General features: G+C 46.9%; 1 protein-coding gene across 1 annotated transcript in view; it reads right to left on the bottom strand.

The window, feature by feature from the left end:
- LOC146173767 (uncharacterized) overlaps positions 1–22810 on the bottom strand; it is a 180846-nt gene that overhangs the window by 140893 nt on the left and 17143 nt on the right. The gene's annotated exons all lie outside the window — the stretch shown is intronic.

The following is a 22810-nucleotide window of genomic DNA, read 5'->3' as shown; positions in this document are numbered from 1 at the left end:
AGCATTTTACTGGAACTCCCCCGAAAATATTCATCTCGGAACCTGTTCCTGGGCAAACATTATTATCACAACCTTGGACTCTTTCCCGAGATTTCTTAATCCGTAAATTTTCCAGATTGTCTTCTCTCTTCAGCCTTATCATCATATCGTCTTCTGTGTAGAATAACGGGACGTCGTGTATAACTCCCTTGTCGCATTTTTTAGATGTTTCAGGATGCGCATTTAACCTCCGTGTCCTCCCCTTTGACCTTCAGTTTCATCAGGCATATATATTTAAATCTTTAGCTTTTGCTTGCCGTTGCAATCAGAATCGTCGGTTGCTTCAGGTTTGACGAGACAAAGTCTATGTCTACTTGTTCATTCTGATTTATACCCCCACCCCCAGCTTGATTATGTCGTCCAACGCCAGCGTTTCGTGCGTCATGAGCTTCGTCATGCTTCTAAGCGGACTTGTAATGACCTTTTCCGCTCCTATTGGCATCCGAGCGTACTGTTTTTCCACCGAGTTCACGGCCATCTTCATTCCCTTCTTCTTGGCTAGCACTTTCTCTTTTTCTTCATGTCGACGCGCTTTCTTCAAACGCATGTCACGAGCCTTATATTTGACGAACCACTGGTTCGGCACCTCGAGTTCTTCGGGTTTTATACTTTCTCCTTGTACGACGATTTGCGTTTTAATATTGTAGCCGCAAGCATAACTGCCCGCATCACGCGTTCGGTAACAAGTTTAACCCAGAAATGGATGCGCGAACAACCACGTCTCCCTAAACGCGCTGGACCCCGTAAGCTTCCCGCGCATCGCGCAAAATTCTCTCGTCGCATTGACATTTCTGACAACGAGGAACGCGCCATCCACGAGGCGTCTGGCGCCAGCGAATCGAACCTTTTTAACACAGTCGCATCCTTAACCCTCTCAAGCTCTGATAATGGCCCCCAATCCTAGATCGCGATCCCCAGGATTAGAAGACAGCCCTAGTGACATTTATTCCTAAGGCAGGCAAGCCAATTAATGTGGAAAACCTGCGCCCTAGCTCCCTCACATCTTGTGTCGGCAAATTGATGGAGACTATGGTGCGAGACAGGTTGTCTACTTACCTCGAAATGCATCACACTATTGCGGACACCATGTTTCGTTTCCGACCATAGAAATCCGCACAAGATATGCTTCTACAAATTCATCATGACATATTAGAGCCCAAAAAATTCCCTCACAATGACAAGGTATAGTCCTGGCCTTAGATTTGGAAGGAGCATTTGATAACGTGAAACATGAAGTGATACTAAATCATCTAAAAGATACCAGCTATGGTCAGAATGCGTATCGATACATATGGAAATTTCTCACGGGTCGACATACCTACATTTGAATTCAAGACACGGAACATGAACCCTATACCATCGGATCCCGGGGTACACCACAAGGCGCAGTGTTGTCTCCTCTCCTCTTCAACCTTGTCATGAAAATGAAAAATCTTCCCGCAAAATTAAGCTCTGTGCCTCGCATCCGATATGCCATATATGCGGATGATCTATCTGGGCAACCGAAGGTAATCTTAGACGCATGGAAACATGCCTACAACAAGCAGCGGAGGTGATGGACGCTTACGCTGCGTACTGTGGTCTCAATGTGCCCCCACCAAATCAGAATTTGTACACATCCGTCCCTCCCCTCGGAACCACGCATCAAGTCATCTTACACATCCTTCGGGTCCGATTAGAGAGGCCAAAGGAGATCCGCATTCTTGGTCTCGTTATTCACCAACAACGCAGACCGGACACAACACTAACAAAACTTCGCATGTATGGCGACCAGGTGGGCCGTATGGTCCGCAAGGTCTCCAATAAGCGTGGGGGGTTACGAAGTAAAGATGCCTTGCGGCTGGCACATGCATTTTCCTTTCCTTCTTCCACACCCACAACAATAACTAGGCCTCTTCGTTTCCCCTCCATCGAAACGCAGACGCCATCACCACCGGGCGTATACAGCGTATAAGATATACAGCTCCTCCTTCTGAAAACGCGGATTCGAAACGCAGCTGCCATCGGGTTCAAGTCTGGGTTTTCCCCAGTAGCTGTATGTCGTTAAAACTGCATCTGCCGAGCTTCTTAACCGTGGCGGGGTGCAAGACGAGATTCAGTTTGTAATTCCGACATCCATTGCAACTCTCGCAGGAGATCAACATAATTGTGACATGTAAAGCGGAGTAGCAGTGACAGGCAGCGTAGCACGTGAAGGAAAATGGCACAGGAATACCTTTCCGGAAACTTCGTTTTCACTATTGAAGACACCTCCCAAAATGACTCTGTGAGACCGCTGCAGCCGTTTTTACGTGGAGCGCAGATGCACAAAGGTCATGTTCTCTGCAATCAGTGTTGTTGTGAACACTGTAGGAAAGAAGAAAAGAAAATGCACATGCTTGCCAAGTGGCTCAATAGCAAGCCACTACCGCTGCCATGTGCAGACAGAGGAGAGTTAAAATGAATAAGATAAGAAAGAAAATAGTTGGGGAGTTTAAGCATGGCATTTAGGTGATCAATAGCACGGCAAAGATAAAAAGATTCTTGATTAAAATGTCGACGAAACTAAAGCCAAAAAATGACTCATGGATAAAAGGCTCGCCTTGAAAACCGAATTCAGAAACCCAGGCAGGCCCCGCCGGTTTGTTGCAGTGGTAAGACTCCCGACTATTGTCCAGAGCTCCCGGGTTCGAACCCGACCACGGCGGTTGCGTTTCGATGGAGGCGAAACAAAGTGGCGTCCGTGTACTGTGCGATGTGAGCGCACGTTAAAGATCCCGAGGTGGTCAAAATTACTACGGCTCCCCTTTCTTTCTTTCCACTTTCACTTCCACCTTCATCCCTTTCCTTACGGCGCGGTTCAGGTGCTGTCATAGCAAGTGTGACAGATACTTCACCTTTCCCTTCCTTTGAACCAATTATTATTATTAACCCAGGCAGGTTCACATCCACGCTTATATTTCTGGCAGTGTTCTGCAGATGGCCGTCTGCATTATCGCTTTCACACTGTATCTGCTCCCTCCCTCTCTCATTCGCTCATCTGCCTGTGTGTCGCCATAAAGGAACGTGCAAAATACACAGTAATCTCGTCCACCACACCAGTTGTACTGTTGGTAGATTGAAGATTTTCTTTGAGCATTCTAGAAGACGTTTTTAAAGACACGGTATATACCGGATAGTTAATGGCATAGAAAACCTATTTATAATGTACTTCTTTGCATATTTTTATTATTTTGTTATAAGATATACCGGTACTGATTAAGGTCCGGTAGTTTCCTTCCTTCCTTGCATTCGGGTCCTTTTCTTCATTTGATATTTTGCAAAAGGCTGTCTAAAACAGCCGCTAAAGGATTCGGTGGGTAAAATGCTCCCTTCCATCGCTTCTTCGGCACCTCAATGCTGCTAGTGATGCAGTGCTGACTCCGTTTTGTTAAGGCCACTTAATGCCAGTTCGAAACAATACCTCATTTTACAAGGTTCTTGTGAGCGCTGTCGTTCGAAGCAATACCTCATTTCACAAGTTTCTCGTGAGCGCTGTCGTACAGAAGGGGGCTTTCTGTAAGCGCGGGTATATGTTCTATATAGTTTGGATTGTGACGAAACAATATGCAAATCCAGGAACTGAACTGCAGTTCTTCCGTTATTTTTAAGTCAAACAAAACTCACCAGAAATTGTCTCGAAAAGTCTTACGAACCTTGAACGCAGCCTAAGCATCGGCAACTTCCTCGTCCTTCTGGACTTCTACCTAGATTGAAATTTGATACAGCATAACGGCCAGCCCTTAGTTTAATGGGGATGGGTGTGCATCGGATCATCTCTTGAATTGGTCCTTCGCAACATTATTCTGGCAGCCATGGCCAAGCAGATAGCAGAAAAACATGAAACAAACTTTCGTGGGGCGTTTAGGTAGGCGCAAAATGTTTTGTTGTGAGGGGATCGCAGTGTATTCGGCCGATCTTATGCCTCGCTATTTGATGCCATGCATGTGCCGACCGGTATATGTTTGTTTGCATTAGTATTGTCTGCTTACGCCTTTTCACAAATTTTGTTTCATGTGTCTTTGTTGCATCTTTCCTGTATGCAGCATCGCGACTCCCATCATCCGAAAAGCCTTCAGGGTAAATAAATAAATAAATAAATAAATGAATAATGTTTATAGCTGATTTGTATGCCAAGCATTCAGTCCACACACTTGTTTTTTGCGGATTGCGGCTCTGATCATATAAGCCAAATTTGTCTGTATACGGGTTAGTTGCCAGTATCAGCTCTCTATGTTCCCCTTGCCTCTGTCCTATCGTTTCGGCAGTTTGGTTCCTTAAGATGTCCCATCAAATGGACTGCAACCACACTCTTTGAAGTTCCATCACCTGTATTTGCTTAAATAATGTTTCGTTGCACATCTAGGACTAACAATAATTTTTAATCTGTTACAGATGTTACAAAGGCAGGAGGTGGCTGCAGCCAAGATTTTGTCACAGCTGTGGCTGCGGATCCATCAAAACTTGACATCGTTGAGCAAGCTTCAAAGAACTTGGGAAAACTGTAAGTGTTACACTTCGTTGGTATCAAGGATTGGGATGCGCCATGAGCAGAGAACCAGGTAGAGAGGCCACGTGAGAGGCATAACAATTAAAAGAACAATTTTACAGCGGGGTTTGTAGAAACACGCCAGGACATGTTAAGATATTTATTTCGTGCACAGTATGGGCTTTTTATTTTATGTACTGCGAAACATATCCTTTTAGTGCTGCAGCACTACTACCCACATTCTCGCCAAACCCCGCCTCGCCGGGTTGGTGCAGTGGTAAGACGCCCGACTACTGTGCCGGAGTACCTGGGTTCGAACCCGACCTCGGCGGCTGCGTTTCAATGGAGGCGAAACGAAGAGGCGCCCGTGTGCTGTGCAATGTCAGCGCCCGTTAAAGATCCCCGGTAGTCGAAATTACTCCGTAGTTGGCGTCTGCGAGCAGGGCCGCATACTCGGCCGCCTGCTGGGTTAGCTCGGAAATTCGAGTCTCAAGTTTATGGTTATGTTTTTGGCGGCGCCATCGGCGGGCAAGGCAATGCCGCGCTTCCCAGAGGTGGAGGAGGTGGTTATCCACGTCTGATACCGCCTCGGAAAGCTTTATTTTGGTTGCAACACGGTGGCGCGGGAGATGTCCAGCAGGAACACCTGGCGGCTCTTCCGCGCTCTTATCGACCCAACGCAGACACACACAGAAACTCAGAAACGTCTACAACGTGCCATACACAGCTTTCAGGGCAACACAACTCAGCTAGCGCACAAGTTTTGGGACCAATACTTGTGCACTACCCAGGACCCCGCGGACCGGCGCACTCTTATGCAGGTTCAGAGAACGCTGAGCTGGATCAGCCGTTTCAGCTCCACGATCTGCGGGCGGCCCTGACGAAAATAAAACGTGGTACCGCCCTGGGTAGGGACAAAATTACAGTCAAATTACTAGCTAACTTACACGACCCGGCCTACTAGTCCTTATTGGATTACATCAATTCGATTCGGCTTGGGGACGCGCCATTCCCCATTGATTGGAAGACTGCTCTGGTCACTTTCATTCCAAAAGCCGGCAAGGCTATCAACACGGACAACCTTCGCCCCATCTCTCTAACCTCGTGTGCGGGCAAACTAATGAAGACGATGGTACCTGACAGGTTGTCCGAGTTCACGTAAAATCAACACATCTTCGCAGACTCCATGTTCGAATTTCGCCCGTACAGGTCCGCACAGGATGTTTTGCTACAACTTAATCGGGACGTTCTTGACTCGGTCGAATGCCTTCACAACGACAGGGTCACACTCACCTTAGACTTGATAGGAGCCTTCGACAATGTTACTCATGAGGTAATACTCACTCATCTTTCACAAACCAGTTGCGGACGCAGCGCGTTCAGATACATTCGGCAATTTTTGACAGATCGCCAATCCTACATTAAAATCCAGGACACCGAACATGGCCCGTTCCAACTTGGAACCATAGAAACACCACAGGGTGCAGTGCTGTCTCCTCTCTCATTCAATCTGGCTATGATGCACCTGCCGGCTCAGTTGGGTGCTGTTGCTGGTGTGCAGCATACGCTGTATGCCGATGACATCACCCTGTGGGCCACGCAAGGTTTCCTTGGAGATATTGAGGCCAACCTGCAGCAAGCGGCAACCATAGTGGACTATTATGCTCGCCGCTGCGGCCTTCAATGCTTCCCTCAAAAATTTGAATTTGTACACATACGCCCCTCACCAAAGCGTGTGGCCAAAATAGAGCTCTTTTTAGAGACAGGATCAATTCCTGAACGCACAGAAGTCCGGATACTGGGGCTCTTCATTCATCAACATAGACAGTCGGACACTACCTTGGCGAAACTTCGTATGGTGGGGAACCAAGTGGGCCACATGGTCCGCCGGGTTTCTAACAAACGGGGGGAGGGGGGGGGGGCTTGTGGTGTAAAGACGCCTTGTGGCTGGCGCATGCATTCGTGGCCAGTCGAATCTTGTATTCGACTCCTCACTGCCACCTTTGGAAGCAAGACGAGGATGCGCTCGAAGTACTCTTGCGCAAAATTTTTAAGAGAACCGTCGATCTCCCCGTGAATACCTCCAACTAGCGTCTACAGGCCCTGGGCATGGTGAATACGTTACGGGAGATCCGAGAGGCTCACTTAACCAACCAATACACACGTCTTTCTAAGACACTGTCGGGTCGCCGCCTCCTTGCCCGGCTACACATCCAACATACCACCCTTATGGAAGATCGTGTACGTCGCCCTTTCGAGTGGAGATGCGCCCTCCACGTATGCCCTCTTCCTAACAACATGACACGTGAAGACCACAATGGCCGGCGCCTTGCGCGGGCCGAAGCCTTCGGCCACCATTATGGGTCGAAACGCGCATTTACTACGTGGACGCCTCCGGCCCCACCATGGGGGATGGTACACAGCCGCAGTGGTCCACCAGTCCAAAACTGTTAACGGGCTTACCATTCGCGGCTGTGACATAACCCACGCGGAGGAGGTCGCCATTGCACTGGCAGCTACTCACACTGATTCCAAAACAAATATATCCGACTCGCGAGGGGCCTGTCGGAACGTCGGGCAAGGCTGGGCGCCATACTTAGCCTACCGACTACTTCAAAATTGCACCTATACCGGAGACCTCGCTTACCGGAAAATAGTATGGGCTCCTGCTCATATGGGTCTCGAGGGGAATGAGGCAGCCGACGCCGCCGCCCGCGCGCTCTCTTTCCGGGCTTCCCACCTCAACCCCCTAGATCAGGATCTCGAATTCGAACCCGCGTATTCTTTTAAAGATACTGCTCTTTATTATCATTCTTGTCATAGCCTTTACTCCCGCCATAGTAAAGGTCTATATAAGAAGGAGGAGCGGCTTCTACTCCGTCTGTATACCAGCACTCTGCTGTGCCCGGCAGCCCTAAAGCATTTTAATCCCTCCTTCGCGAGCAGTTGTCCGCACTGTGCGGAGAAGTCTGTCCGCACTGTGCGGAGAACCCAGCTATTCCTCCTCACCCCAAACCCACTCTGGAGGGCTGGGAGGCGACCCTGCTCGGCTGCTATCTCCTGCAGGCCCAAAAGGCCTTGGTCAAGCGCGCCCGGGCAGCGGCCGACGCCACTGGGATCCCGTACTAGGGACCCCACCTAGTATCTGTAAGGGCTGGATATTCAAAATTTCGGCCCATGCATACATCCACCCCTTTTAAATCAATAAACGTTTGTCACCACCACCACCACCTGCGATTGCACTCTCCCGCTCTCCCGTTCGCTTCTTCCTTTAAGCCCTCCGCTCCATGATTGCCCTTCACTTTCCCGGCGTAGCATTTGACCGGTCTCCGCGGCCGCCAGCTGCTTTTGTTAGATCACCGGCGTCAACATGTCTCGTTTCTAGTTAGTCTTCAGTGGCTTTCCATATGTGGGCAGGTTCGCCACCTGTGTCACAGCAGCGTTCGCCATCTGGGCTGCGCCGTGGACCGTGTCCGCGCGCCGTAGTTCGCCATGAGGGTCATCGTAGAAGGCATCCCAATTTCTCGAGAAGAATTAGCAGCCAGTGGTTGGTTGATTAAAGTAAACAAGCTCCCGGAAGCGCGAACAACATCAGGGCCTGCCGTGCCAGATTTCCCCGGAGACAAAGCGGGACCGAATCAAGCGTCCCAAATCGACAATGGGCTACGTGCGAAGACGGAAGCTGAACTCACGCCTCGCCAGCGGTGACGCTCACTAGCCAAAACATCTGTAGCAACGAACCAGCCTCGCTTACCCAGCAACGCTCTCAAGCTAATTGTTCGCTCACGGGGCGGACTACTACTCTCCAAGATTACAACCTACCAACTACTGGAAGCGATTTGCACTGCTTCTCGCTCCACCACAGACGCTGTTCGTCACGAAGACCTAATACAAGCTAACCTGATCCAGAATACTTTCGCGTACTGCACCCCAGTCGTCGAAAGAGCTGAACGGGTGATGCATGCCAATTAAATTTCTTTATCAATAAACTTCCTAATCCCAATTAGGAGCAGTGGGAGGCCATTCTGCACAACGAGGACCCCGACCAACAACGAGGACTGGTTCGCAGGGCCCACGCTGCGGCGCAGGCCACTGGGCTGCCGGAATAGGCGGACCACCCACAGCTCCGAGAACTCCAAAGCACTAAATAAAGTTTTCAATCAATCAATCAATCAACTCAAAGAGATCGCCGTTGACAACAAGACGTATGAGATATCCGTCTACTGCGCTCCAGATGATAGTTCGGCCGTGGTGTGATTCGCGGCGTCGATCTCCGACTGGATCGATATACAATCCAAGCAGAGTTACAAGACAACCGTAACCCACCCATTGTGGACTATCGGCGGCTCGGGAACACCACCGCAGTACTCATCACATTCGCTCAGCGCCAAAGTGCCTACCTGGGTCTACTTTTGCAATAGTCGCCATAGATGCAACTGAATCAAGAAGTACGAGGTGTGCTATCGCTCTGGCGCGCTCAGTCATCTAGCCGATGTTTGTTCAAGAACAACTACCAACTGCAGAGGTTGTGGACTATCCAATCCTACCAACGACCACACGTGCAAACTGATACCGAATGCGCAAACGCATTTAACACTGCTTTTTCGTCCGTTTTTACTGACGAATCTGAATTGCCCTGATCTACATTACCACTTGTTATCACCACAGCCATGGAACCCATAACTTTCAACAGTAGCGGAATTTCATGCATAATTGATAAAATAAAGAACTCATCCGCTACCAGCATAGATGATAAAAACTCAAAAATTTTAAAGAACGCTAAACTAGCTTGCTCCAGTATCCTTTGTGCACTGTTTACGCAATCATTGTCTGAAGGAACCATACCTGACGACTGGAAAGTGGGGAAGGTCGTTCCCATCCCCAAAACAGGTACTATCGATTCACCTCTTAATTATCGCCCTATTTCATTAACAAGTGTACCCTGCAAATTAATGGAACATGTAATTTACAGCCAAATCATACAATTCCTAGATTCCAATCACTTCTTCCATCCGTCCCAGCATGGATTTCGGAAAGGATTTTCCTGCGAAACTCAGCTAGCCATTTTTCTTCATGACATTCACGCCAACCTTAACACTAACCTACAAACTGATGCCATATTCCTAGACTTTGCTAAGGCTTTCAACAAAGTACCTCATCAACGCTTGCTTCTCAAACTCTCTCAGCTGAACCTAGATCCAAACATCATCGCATGGATTGAAGAATTCCTCACGCATCGTTCTCAGTCTGTCTTCATTAATAATTAGCCCTCCCACCCGCTTCCAGTAACCTCCGGCGTCCCGCAGGGTTCCGTTCTCGGTACTTTGTTACTCCATATTTACATTAACGACCTACCCCAGCATGTATCTTGTCATATCCGTCTGTTTGCTGATGACTGCGTTATTTATCATTCAGTCACTAACCCTTCTGACCAAGAATCCCTAGAGGCTGACCTAAACCATGTGCAAAACTGGTGTTTGCAGCAGCTGATGACACTCAACCCTAACAAATGTAAGTATATGTCTTTTCACCGCCGCCGAAATCCTTTTGTTTTCCAGTACACAATTTCTAACTCCTCTGTCGACCTCGTCCAGTCGTACAAATACTTAGGTATCACCATTTCTAATTATTTATCCTGGCGTCTGCATGTGACTAACCTGAGATCATCAGCTAATAAAACACTTGGGTTCTTGAAACGTCACCTGCGGGAGGCCACTCAACATGTAGGACTACAAGCATACATTTCACTCATCAGAACTAAACTGGAATTCTCATCGGCCATCTGGAACCCTCACCAAGCATATCTAACAAATGCCCTCGAAGCTGTGCAGAACAGGGCCACCAGATTCATTCATTCCTCATATTCATACGACGTTAGCATATCATCTCTAAAATTGCAATCAGGTCTATCTAACCTTTCTGCTCGCCGTCGCACTGCCAGTCTCGTCTTACTTCACAAGTTTTTTGATTTGCCACTCAGACAAGAACGCTACATCTGCGCACCCCCGCCGCGCAGATCCCATCGCATCAGTCACCCTCTTCAAGTTTTGCGCCCACGTGACCGTACCACTGTTTTCTCTAATTCATTTTTTTGCCGAGTAGCAGCTGACTGGAACGGCCTTCTCCACAATATCGCTGCCATCACCTGCCCTGGAACTTTCATGACAGCACTGAACACCTGTACTTCATAAAAAACCACCCCTTATGTAACATCCCGCAAGGGGTCTTTAAGGAAAATAAAGTGATGTGATGTGATGTGATGTGCAAACCAATCTGCCGCCTGTGCGGCAAAGAACGTCTCACGGGCGATAGTCGCTGCTAGGAAATCTTCAGGATTCCTTACGAAGTCAAGCGCAGGAATCGGGAGAAAATTTGAAATACTGAGGAAGAGAAACTCAAGACCCAAGAGACCGCCTAGCGGATCACACTCCAGCGCACCATCCTATGGGACTGGCAACGCTCCGATAACCAGCAGCGGCAGCTCCGAGACCGCTCGAGCTCTTTTCCACCGCTCAAGTCTCCCGCTCCGCGGATGGGTTCTCAGGGGACCTCCCGGTCCCATCCCGGGCCACCTGCAGTCGTCCAGCAGACAGGGGACTCTCCTCATCCTTCGCAGCAGCCACCTGGGCTACCACCATCTCTACCCGATCTGCGAGAACGTCCAGAACCGGTGACTACGCAGGAAGGGACTCCCACTACTGTAGACACACACAAAGCGATTATGGAACTGACAGCAGTCACCCAACAACTTATACTCAGAGTAGAGGCTCTCGAAAAGCCAACGGCCACACTCACTCCGTCTCCCCCGCATCCGCAGGGATCATATGAATGAGTACCTATGGATATCGCTCCTCCCAACCGATCCGAAGAAACACGCAAAGCAACGTCCGACACCGACTCACCCGCGGAGGGTTGGCAGGCGCGTTTTGCCAAATTTTAGGACAGCTGCAACCTTAGTCAAACTCGCATCAAGGATTTAGAAGCACACATCTAACGCTCACTCCACACAATCGGCTCACAGGTCACGCAACAATTTGAGATGCTGAGCAAAGCTATTCAAGCACAGGGCAAACTCCTCGCTGCCGTGGTACCCGCGGCCCCTGCGCCGACACCCGTTCAAACCCCACAACTATCCCAGCCTAATCATAGCGAGCAGCTCGGGTAACACCACCATCTGGCAGTGGAACTGTCGGGTAGCAATATTACCTCGACCCTCGCGTAAACGTTGCACTAGTCTGTTTATAATTATTGTCTACAGCCCTCCCTGAGCTCATAAGGATATTTTCGGTCCGCTTTTTCTCAAAGCCCAGCAGCTGGCGCAGGGGCACCCCTCCTCATTCTCGGTGACTTTAATGCCCATCACCGCGCTTGGGGCTACCACTATGACTCTGCTAAAGGTCGACGCCTTTGGAATGACTGGCATACGCACCAGCTGACCCTTATCACGGACGTGTCCTACCTCACTAGACACGGTACTGGCCCACACCATGATACAACGCCGGATCTTGCCTTTACGACTTCCGGAGTTAAAGCGACTTGGTGTCACACTCACGAAAACTTTAGGAGTGATCACTTCGTACTGAAAATCGTAATACACGAGCCCACCAGGCAATGTACTCGGCCGGCTCAGGTGATTGACTGGGACTCCTTCCGGATGCACAGAAAACAGCAGGACAAACCTCCCGCTATTACTGATATCAAAGTGTGGACAACCGAATTGTCAAACAAGTGGCCAAGCCACTCAAACCGTCAAGTTAGAGGACAGTATCCTACACTGCGACCACTACTACGCCCATCTGTGGGAGCGCAAGAAGTCGCTCGAAGCTCTACTTGCCACTCGGAAATGGGACCACGATATCCGGCCCAGACTGGCGCGCGCACATGCGAATATCGAGAACTATACAATAGAACTCACTCGACAGAGCTGGCACAACATATGTGACCAGATGAACAAGACTCCAAACGCTCGTAAGACGTGGAACCTCCTTCGACATTTACTCGACCCAGCAGGAGGCAAGCGCCAGACACGCCAACAGCTCAAGCAAACCTTCCACCAGTATCCTGGTGCGTCTGACGAGCTCAAACAAGAGCTTATAAATACTTACAACTGCCCTAAACCAACAATTAACCTCCCCTTCTATCAGGGCGCGGACAATCTCTGTCTAGACGCTTCAATCACTTTTGCGGAGGTCCGAGCAGAACTCAATAGCCTCAAGACGACTTCGGCGGACGGCCCTGACCGCATTTCAAATAAAATGCTTAGGAATCTAGACGACGCATCCATTCATGCTCTTGCCGACTATTTTCAAGAATGTTGGGCCAGCGGTACCATCCCTCAAGAGTGGAAATGTGCCAATCTAGTCCTTATACCCAAGCCGGGCAAACCACCAACCTTGACCAACCTCCGTCCAATCTCTCACACGTCCTGCGTTGGGAAGCTGAGGGAACACGTTATCCAGACCAGACTCTCACAATACCTTGAAGACAACCATCTTCTACCATACACAGTATTCGGCTTCCGCCCTCATTTAGCGGCCCCAGACATTATGCTTCTTCTCCATCATCAGGTAGTCATGAGACGTACACTAGACACAAAAGTCATCGTCGGCCTCGATGTTGCCAAGGCATTCGACAACGTCCTCCATGAAGCGATTCTTCATCAACTTCAAGCTCTCGGTGTTGGACATCGCATGTATGCGTACATCCGAAACTTTCTCACCGACCACACAGTGCAACTTAAAGCCGGCACTGGAAATCCTTCCATCATCTCTCCGGGAAACCGTGGCACGCCGCAAGGGGCCGTACTTTCACCGATGCTTCTTAACTTCGCACTGATAGGCCTGCCGAAGCTACTAGCCGACATCCCCCACCTGCATCACATCATTTATGCTGATAACCTCACACTTTGGATCACGCGCGGCAGTGACGGCCAGATTGTAGAGACTTTACAGACCGCGATCGAACGGATTGGAGATTATCTAAGTACAGTTGGCCTCACTTGCTCGGCGACAAAGTCCGAGTATATCATCATCCCTTCCCCGGGAAGACGCCCTTCAAAGATACTTCCTGACATCAACCTCCAGGGGCAAGGAAACCTGATTCCACGAACAGAAACAATCAGGATCTTGGGCATCCATCTACAGGTCAACGGCAGCAACATCACGATCTCATGATCCAACGCATCGACCAGTCGGCTGTACAGATCGGACACTCCTTAAGCGAATCTCCAACAAGCATCATGGCATGCGAGAGTCCAAACTCCTGTGCCTCGTTCAAGCTTTCATTTGCTCCCGCATCACCTACTCTGGACCCTACTGACGTCTCACTCGTGCCGAAAGCGAACGGCTAGAGGCGTCACTTCGAAAAGCATACAAGACGGCCCTAGGTCTTCCCTGTCCACAGCTCCCATGTACCCATAAGCTCATGGCTCCATGGTTCTCGGAATCTCCAATACCGTGAGCGAACTGATCGCAGCGACCCTCACCGCCCAGTATGGGCGGCTCTCACTCACACACGCTGGCTGAGCGGTACTGCTGCAAGTTGGGATCTCCCCGCCAAGATCGGCCCCAAGTTACGCTGAACTTACACCGGAATATCGCCTAAATCTCCTCATTCCTCCCATTCCCAAACGGATGCACCCGAAACACCACGCCGAGAGACGGGCCGATCGGGCTCGTCAATTCGAGAAGCGCTTCAGCGGACGTCCGGACGTCACGTATACGTACGCCTCTTACCATCCATGGAGACCAGTGATGGGGGCGGTAGCTCTCGCCCCTCACCGCAGCTGGTACACAGCCTGCAGCATTCGCAATGCAGAAACAGTCACCGCAGCTGAGGAGGTTGCTATTGCGGTAGCGCTAGCCGACCCTAATACCAAAGTCGTCATCAGTGACTCTCAACAGGCTATTTGCAATTACAATGCTGGCCGTATATCTTGCCAGGCATTACACATTCTACGTTCTACAGCACCGTCTTCCACATCTTGCTTCTTTGGGCTCCAGCCCACGAGTCGCTCAGCGGAAACGCCCAGGCACACATTCTCGCTCGAGATCTAAGCTGCCGAGCCGAGAGTATGATCAGCCACCCTTCTTCCGCTGACACTATTATCTCACGCGCTTCTCTACTCACCACTTACACGCACATACTCCAGCACTATCGACTCCAAAGGGGCACATATCCTCTCGCACACCGCGATCTAACAAGACGCGAGGCCGTCCAATGGCGCAAACTACAAACTGGTAGCTTCCCACACCCCCTCTTATACAGCAGGATCTTTGCGGATCAGATAGCCCCATGTGTAAACACTGCTCAACTCCGGCCACACTCATACACATGGTGTGGACTTCTACACATTACAACACAGACAACTCTAACACCCCAGAGACGTGGGAGTCTCTCCTGTATACTTCCGAGCCAGCAGACCAACGCTGGCTTATCCAGCGCGCGATGGAGGCCGCGGCATCCCAAAGGATCCCCGCCGACCTCCTCTAAGTCAGCGCAACCGGTCCTTTGACTGGTCCCCTGTTATTGGGCGCAATAAAAGAGTTCACCACCACATATGTGGGCAAAAAATAAAAAAATAACTGATGAGATTATAGGAAGAGAAAAGGAGCAGTAACGGTCGCACTTGTTTTCTGTGGACACCTCAACCACGCCGTAGGTTTCGTGCCACTATACTAGATTTGGGCATGTGTGCAATTCGGCGATATGATGCCGGCCGCCTGTGGTCAGCAGTGTCCGAGAAACGTCACTGAGCGGCGTCTGCAGCCCCGTGCATGTCCACGAGCTATAATAAAATAGATAGTCGGTTTGGTTTAGTTTGTGGGGTTTAGCGTCCCAAAGCGACTCAGGCTATGAGAGACGCCGTAGTGTAGGAGTCCGGAAATATTGACCGCCTGGGGTTCTTTAACGTGCACTGACATCGCACAGCACATGGGCGCCTTGCTTTTCGCCTCCATCGAAAAGCGGCCGCCGAGGTCGGGATTCGATCCCGCGTCCTTGGGAACAGTAGTCGAAGTAAGTAGTTAAATTAAATTGCTTAGCCCTGTGTTGATAACAATAAGCGGAGCTGGCGCGTTTTATTATCTGCTGGCTTGTCTTTGAAACGTAGAAGCCATGAGCTCAAGGTGTGCTCGTTTGAACAAGGTGGGCTTTTTGTAGGGACGCTTTTTGCATGATGTGCTGCTAACGGACTTTGACTGCCAGGTGCACATACCGACGTCAGTCGAACGGGCACATGCTAAACCTCGGGCGACAAGAGTATCCATTAATCCTGTATATATATATATATATATATATATATATAGTTGCTGATCTATTTAGTTGTGGCTTTGCTTTCCATCCTATCTCAATGCTCATGAGAGTGCCTTTTTATAGTCTGTGCGTGAAAGTCTCAGTTTACAAACTGCCAGTCTGCAGTAAGTTTTCTGAACCCACATTTCACTCTCTCGGAAATGTTAATTGAAACTAGTAAGCGTTTTAAGGTGTCATGACCAAAACAGTGACACCTTTCATAGGAACATCCGTAAAAACAATGACGCACTATTCCGTAAAGCTTACATTAGCTTCAGCTAAGAACTATTTATGTGAGAATGTGGCTACCAGCCCGAGTGGAAAAAATCCGCAACATTAATAACATGATACGAAACAACAAAAATTCCAAGCTTCAGAAGAGACGACGCAGAACCTTGTGTTGAATCACAGATTGAGACTATACCTGCAGAACATTGCAATGCTTTGGTTTCAAATTTGCGTAAGTTAGCCTAATTCCAGATTAAGGGACAGCATCTTCATGCAATACGCCAAGTTGGAAATGCCTGGCTGGTTTTTTTAAACAATTTAAATTGTTTTGCCCCAGCACGTTAACGAGGTACTGTCACTGCATCTTCAGGATTTGTTTCGTTAATCTAGTTGACATTTTCTTCACAGTATAAGCGGAAGCAAGTGTCTACAAGAAGAACACAGCTGAAAACGCCAGTGGGCAACTTTTGTGCCAGAAAAGATGGATGTCGTCTCAGAAGAATGCACATATAACTTCATTTTATAGGCGGAATAATATATTGTGGAATAAACAAATATAATATTTTCACGTGTTCTCTTTGAGAAAGCAAAGCGGGTGTCAACATTTCTCAACAGCGTAGCAGAATTCACATTTTGGCTGCAAGGAATTCGCTGTGTGTAGTTATGCAGGGACGACAGCAGCTAGCCGCATTCATGTTGTGGTATCACAAAGCTCTATTACTTTTTCCCCGGTGGATAAGAGCCGTGACCTCGCAGCTTTAATTGCGCAGGACTGTTTATCACGTTTTATAGCTCTCCTTATGAGTACAAAGTGAATGTGACAATGATAAAGATTGTTCACCATACCCATTGGTAAATACTGCTTAGTGGTCTGGGTTGGTGAAGAGTCACCAATGACTTCAAGAAAAAACAGAATTTTGAACATAAGTCATAAAACAATTTAGTGCAAAGGGCACTTCTTGAAAAGGTAGTGGCAGGCAAGTATTTTTAGAGGTGTCGTCCAAGGAAACGGTAAGGGCGCTTGTGTCCTCTACTACCCACATTAAACTACTGCATATTTCAACTATAATGCAACAATGGCTTTCTGACTGGTTTGCGGGATGTGTGCGATCACAGGGTGGGGACAATTCGCGACGGCTAAAAAGAAAGGCACAATCATAGTGTTATCTTCTGAACTGAAAGAGCACAAACTCTCATTCGGTAATACACATAACTTGAAATAAAAAGAGGGTGTTTTCGACATTTGACATCTGTTAACCTTTACAATTATCTGGTTATATGCTTTTGGCATCTCGGGATCTTTTCTGTATGCTGATTACTAACCACTTTAAGAATGAATGGCTGTGCTTCAAAGGCGTTGGGCGTGGAGACTTCGCATATTGTGCTACATAGCATGTTGCTTATTTCAATAGTTCTAAGCAGTGAGAAACGACGAGGAATCATAACGCTACTGATACTAAGATGACTGCTAGGAACAATGTTGCATGCTTTGTAATTTGACGTGGTTTCTCTCCGATTGGAATGAGATTACAAAAATAACGATATTACCAAACGATATCTTGTAACAAATATGAAACTCACCTAACATAATAAACATGTGGCAATATACGTTCATTTCCCTATTTATAAGAGTGTCGATATCGCCGAGCCACTAGCTTAATTGCTCCTAGAACATATTTTGAAACACTGATAAAGCGCACAATGAACTGTGGTAATATATACCGGTCTTCAATATAAACAGAGCACAAATCATGATTAGGGCAGAGTATACGTGTAGCGGTGCTCTCCGACTCTCCGAACATTACCCGGAAGATTATCGTTCTTAGTTCTTCAAGTGAAAACCTGCAACAATATTTATCTTGACGAAATTGCTATTTTACGCCGAAAAACGAAAGAAATATGTTTAGGGAAAGGTATTTAGAGAAAGAATACAGCATTCAGAAAAATAATTCTGGCCTTGAACAGTCACCGAAAATCAATCCCCTAAAAAATGGTCCTGCTGCTTTCTCGAACTTTACTTTTTTATGTGCACTCTGTGCATTTCTCATTATTGAAGCACTAAGGTCTTTGAAGTCCTTAACCAGCTTGTGCAAGATATGCCTATTCAATGAACCTCTTTCTTTAATTACACTACTCTAATGTTAGAAAGGGTTCCAACGAAAAGGTTTCACTTTGAATTTCACATGTTGGTTGGTTTGGTTGGTTTGTGGGGTTTAACGTGCCAAAGCAACTCAGGCTATGAGAGACGCCGTAGTGGAGGACTCCGGAAATTTCGACCACCTGGGGTTCTTTAACGTGCACTGACATCGCACAGCACACGGGCGCCTTGCTTTTCGCCTCCATCGAAAAGCTGCCGCCGAGGCCGGGATTCGATCCCGCGTCCTTGGGAACAGTAGTCGAGCGCCGTAACCACTGCGCCACCCCGGCGGGGAATTTCACATGTGCAAACATACTATGTATATATAGAAATTTAGAACAGCGCCTAATAATTGCACACAGATCAGTAATCGAAAATTAGGTAAGTTCCTATTAAGGAATGAATTATCACGCCATTAGTCAGTTTTATCAGAATATAAGCGTCCTGTATAATTGTCGTTATACCGTAACTGCTCATTTATAAAGCTTTACCAGGCTTATACCCTTCCCATATTCCTCGATCAAGGCCGAGCAGTCGTGTATGTAGCTCAATCAGGACAGTTCATTATTTGCATCGCAAACGGACTTTATATTGCACTGGAATCACAGAAAGTCTGCCTCGGTGAACTTGGTCAAACACCAATAAAGCATGGTAATAGCAATGCCGCTGAAGAGAACAATACACTTCATTGCAAGTCAGCCTCCGTAGAGCGCTTAAGGTGCTGGGCATAAACAGAATAACGCTTATAATAGAAGTTTAGCTGGCGGCCTCACAAGTGTAGAAATGTATTTAAACGTCGACATGTGCTTACATAGCAGATGCCTGCTATTTCGCTATATTTCTCATGTTCCATAACCAATTCGAAACGATGTGGAAGCAGCCGCGCGTGGCTGCAATCCCTAGATGTATGTTTTGGCGCATCTTGCGGCACTTTCCATTTTGTACAGCGCTTTCCATTGTCAGTCAGCGTGAAAACCTTCTGAGCATCACAGGGCAAGCTGGTGATGGAAGCAAGGAAACACGATTCCAGTGGTTGGCGTCAACTTCAGTTTTATATGCTGCACAGAGACACAGAAACACAAACATGTTTATTCCAAGTGGAACAGAATGCGAGAAGATGAAACCAAATTTCTTCAATTCATCGTAATTTTATTGTTTCAAAATTATCCTGATTTAGGAGTTTGAATATTGACAGGGAATTCATGAAACCATACCCGTTCGGCTGGAGAACATCACTTCCTTTTGAGTGCACACATGCGCCATCCTGAGGTGCGTTGCGGCACTTGTGCCAAACAAACTCTATTTTTTCCAAAGGCTGCCTATAACAGTCACATCAGTAATCTGTACATTTTAGCATGCAGCCTTTCTCAGTTTATAATAGTTTTCATTCTCCGAGCATTTATATCATAGTACCACAAATGAGATGAACCATTTTGAACTTAAAAAGATTTGCCTATCAAGGTGCTCAGTGTAATTAAAATTTGTCTAGAGGTAGAATGGAGCAATCAGCTGTCAACACAACTATTGAGTGCAAGATTTCAAACAAGACCCTCAGCAAGCTGAACATTTAGAGTGTAGCAGCGAAATCTTCCTGTGATTGTGAAATATTTGACAAAATTACCATATCACATGATGCTATAGAACACTAAAATACAAACTGCGTAGACATTGAAGGTTGCAAACGCATAAAACAACATTGTAGTTCCATAAAATAAACTTTTCGCTGACAAAAGGTTCCTTACTCTCCTCAGACTCTAGTAATTAATGCTGTATTATGTTTAAAGAATCTTGCCAAATATAAGGTGTGACTGTATATCAGCCAAAATATTCATATCATATCCAAATATGCAACACATGACCTAAGTGCAGTTAGTAAATTCACTTTTGAGACGGCAATGTTCTTTTATATCCTTGTGATCTAAACATACTCGCCTGAAAACACGAGAAGTTAGTAAAAGAAAACGGCTAGAAATCCTTAACTCATTCCCCCTGTAGTGTGAAAAATGTTTTATAATTTATCTTTCAGCAAATTACTTTCATCGATGATTCACAATATTGTCATGCGCATGCAATCCCATTTAACCAAGGTTATTTCCATCGGTAAAAATGAAACCAGCGGAAAGACACAGGCAAATAGAGAAGCACACAAAAATTTGGTTTCCAGCGTTGTGTTGTGTGCTTCTCTCTTTGTCTGCGCTGCGTCTTTCCGCTGGTTTTACTCTTTACCAATATGTAACAACTGGCCCAACTCTCCACTCTACTTATTTGCATTGACACTGAACACGCGCTATACTTTAGTTAAAGTACTTCGAACAAACGATATTATGAAGAACAAAACTGTAAAAAGTAGGAAAAGCGAATGAAAAACCAGGGGGGAAAAGCAACGCATCATTTAACAAACTCTTTTTGTATTCTGGTCTCTCTCATCGGCGATGTATCACACAATCCCAATGTGAGGGTGAAAACGTGAGAAAAGCATTTAAACCACATAAACTCTGAACGCCTAAAAGCAGCAAAAAAATCACACATAAAATAATAGGATCAGCATGCGAAAAAAATCGGTTTAAGAACTCAGGAAACTAATTCTAATTCCAAGACAACCTGAATTCTCTCTTTTTAAACCTAATTTCAAATGTTTTCATATATAATGAGGAATATTGTGTCTAAAAAGAAGATTTGTTTTGTTGCTTTCCACACCGTTCTTCGCATTTCTATGTTATTACATTTTTGCGCAGTCTCTGTCAGATATATCTGTTACGTTTTTTTGTCTTTTGTGCTGCGCACGTACTCAAGGTCTTCATTTCTGCTTGTCTCAGCGTATTTCGTGATATTTATGCTAGGTTCTATTTGCGATAAATCCATAGAAGCCAAAGATTCCCCAAAAACTGTTTCGTTCTCTTCACTGCCATTTTTTGCCATCTATGTTTCCTTAAATGTCGGTTTTTCTCATACTTTCTCCTATCTAGACTTCGACAACGCCCACTTAAGCTAACAGCGAGTTTATAGATATGACAAGACCCTTCAATTTTTAAAATATTCGTACTTTTGAAAAAAAAAAAGCTTGAATCGTAAGGCGTCTCTCTAGCACTTAAATAAAAGTGACTTTTTATTTTGGTTTGGTTTACGCATTACAAAAATCCCCAAAGCGAACTAGGCGTTAAGGAAGGCATAGTAAAGAATCCTGAAAAATATGCGAATCTAGGGTGCTTTACCTTGCAGTGAATCACAGAGTACTATGGTGCGTTGCCACCCGCAATGAAATGTGGGCGCTACGGCAACAACTGACGCGATGTCTTTTAGACAACCAGTCTTGTACAGAAATTATTGAGCCACTACGGCCAGGATGAAATGTATATATGAGGCAAGCCACAAGATCCAGTAATAATTGTGAAAATTTAAGTTACAGAGGAAAAATTCGCCGTCTAATCCATGCTACGCATAGATTATGCCACTGCAAGAATGCCCGCTTGCGGACACATCTGTTGCCATAAACAATGATGGTGCTGTTCTCGGCAATAGCTTTCGTGGTGATTGGTAGCAGTACTCCGGACTGATCACGAAACCTTCATGTCAGGTCTTAATGACTTAGTAACACAGATGATCATTGACGATCGAACTACCCAAAAAGAAAATGGTCGAATAAGCACAAGCTCCGGATTAACTCACTACTACATTTTAACCAACCAGTGCTCATTGGTCTCGCGATACGCGATTTTCGGCCAAAATGACGACAGCGCTGGTTACTCCCTTTATGGCGGGCGTGTACTGAATTTGATATATCTGAGCCGAAAAAGACCAATAGATCGAAAGACACAAAACATAGCAAGAACAAAAGGCAAGAGATGCACCGCGTTTGCTCTTCAACACACCTAAACACATTGCCGAGACTCAGTCACAAATGGCGAACTGCGATTCACCACTCGGCGAGCCTTCTCTTGGCGCATCAGCTCTGCTGGCCACCATACTACTTAGGAACTATAAAACTACTTTGTCATCTGGCGTTCCCAGCGACACCGCCATTCATTGCGGAGTGGTTGAGGAGGAACCAAGTGCCTGTGGGAGAATAGCCCTTTATGATTGACGTGTGATAATGTGAGGTGATGTGGACACGTGGCGCCATTTTGTACGGCGGCGGCAATCCTTGTCGCCGGCACAAGGGCTAAACTATCCTAAACTAACAATCTGCCTCCGCAATGTCGGTACTGAACATATCGTTGGAAGTAAGTAGCCAAGCTTTGCACTAGGCAGTGCTTCACATGGTAATATTTTGAATCAATACACACAACAACTATACATACGAGTATTTTCCAAATCCCGATCACAGTCTAGCGCACCTATGGAGGTCCTGTACCTTTGGTGAACGGAACCCTAACGGAAAGCGTAAGTTAAAAATGTAGCCATTGAATGCATTTATGTGTTCGATGGGCATGTCCGGGTTATTTTTAACCCACCTTGGTACCTGTAATATTATGTAAATATCTTTTTCACCTCACAGTATACGTCGCAACACAAATGTACAGTATAGACTGTACATGCGATTGCTGCATATGTGTATATCCATTTCAAATTGGCAAATTGTTTTTCACTGTGTATACGGTCATGTATAT

The sequence above is a fragment of the Amblyomma maculatum genome, chromosome 11 (genome assembly GCF_055883805.1).
Source record: "Amblyomma maculatum isolate TAMU_Amacu chromosome 11, ASM5588380v1, whole genome shotgun sequence".
Classification (NCBI taxonomy): Eukaryota; Metazoa; Arthropoda; class Arachnida; order Ixodida; family Ixodidae; genus Amblyomma; species Amblyomma maculatum.
The sequence above is the reverse complement of the archived record's forward strand: the minus strand, read 5'-3'. Positions and strand labels throughout refer to the sequence as shown.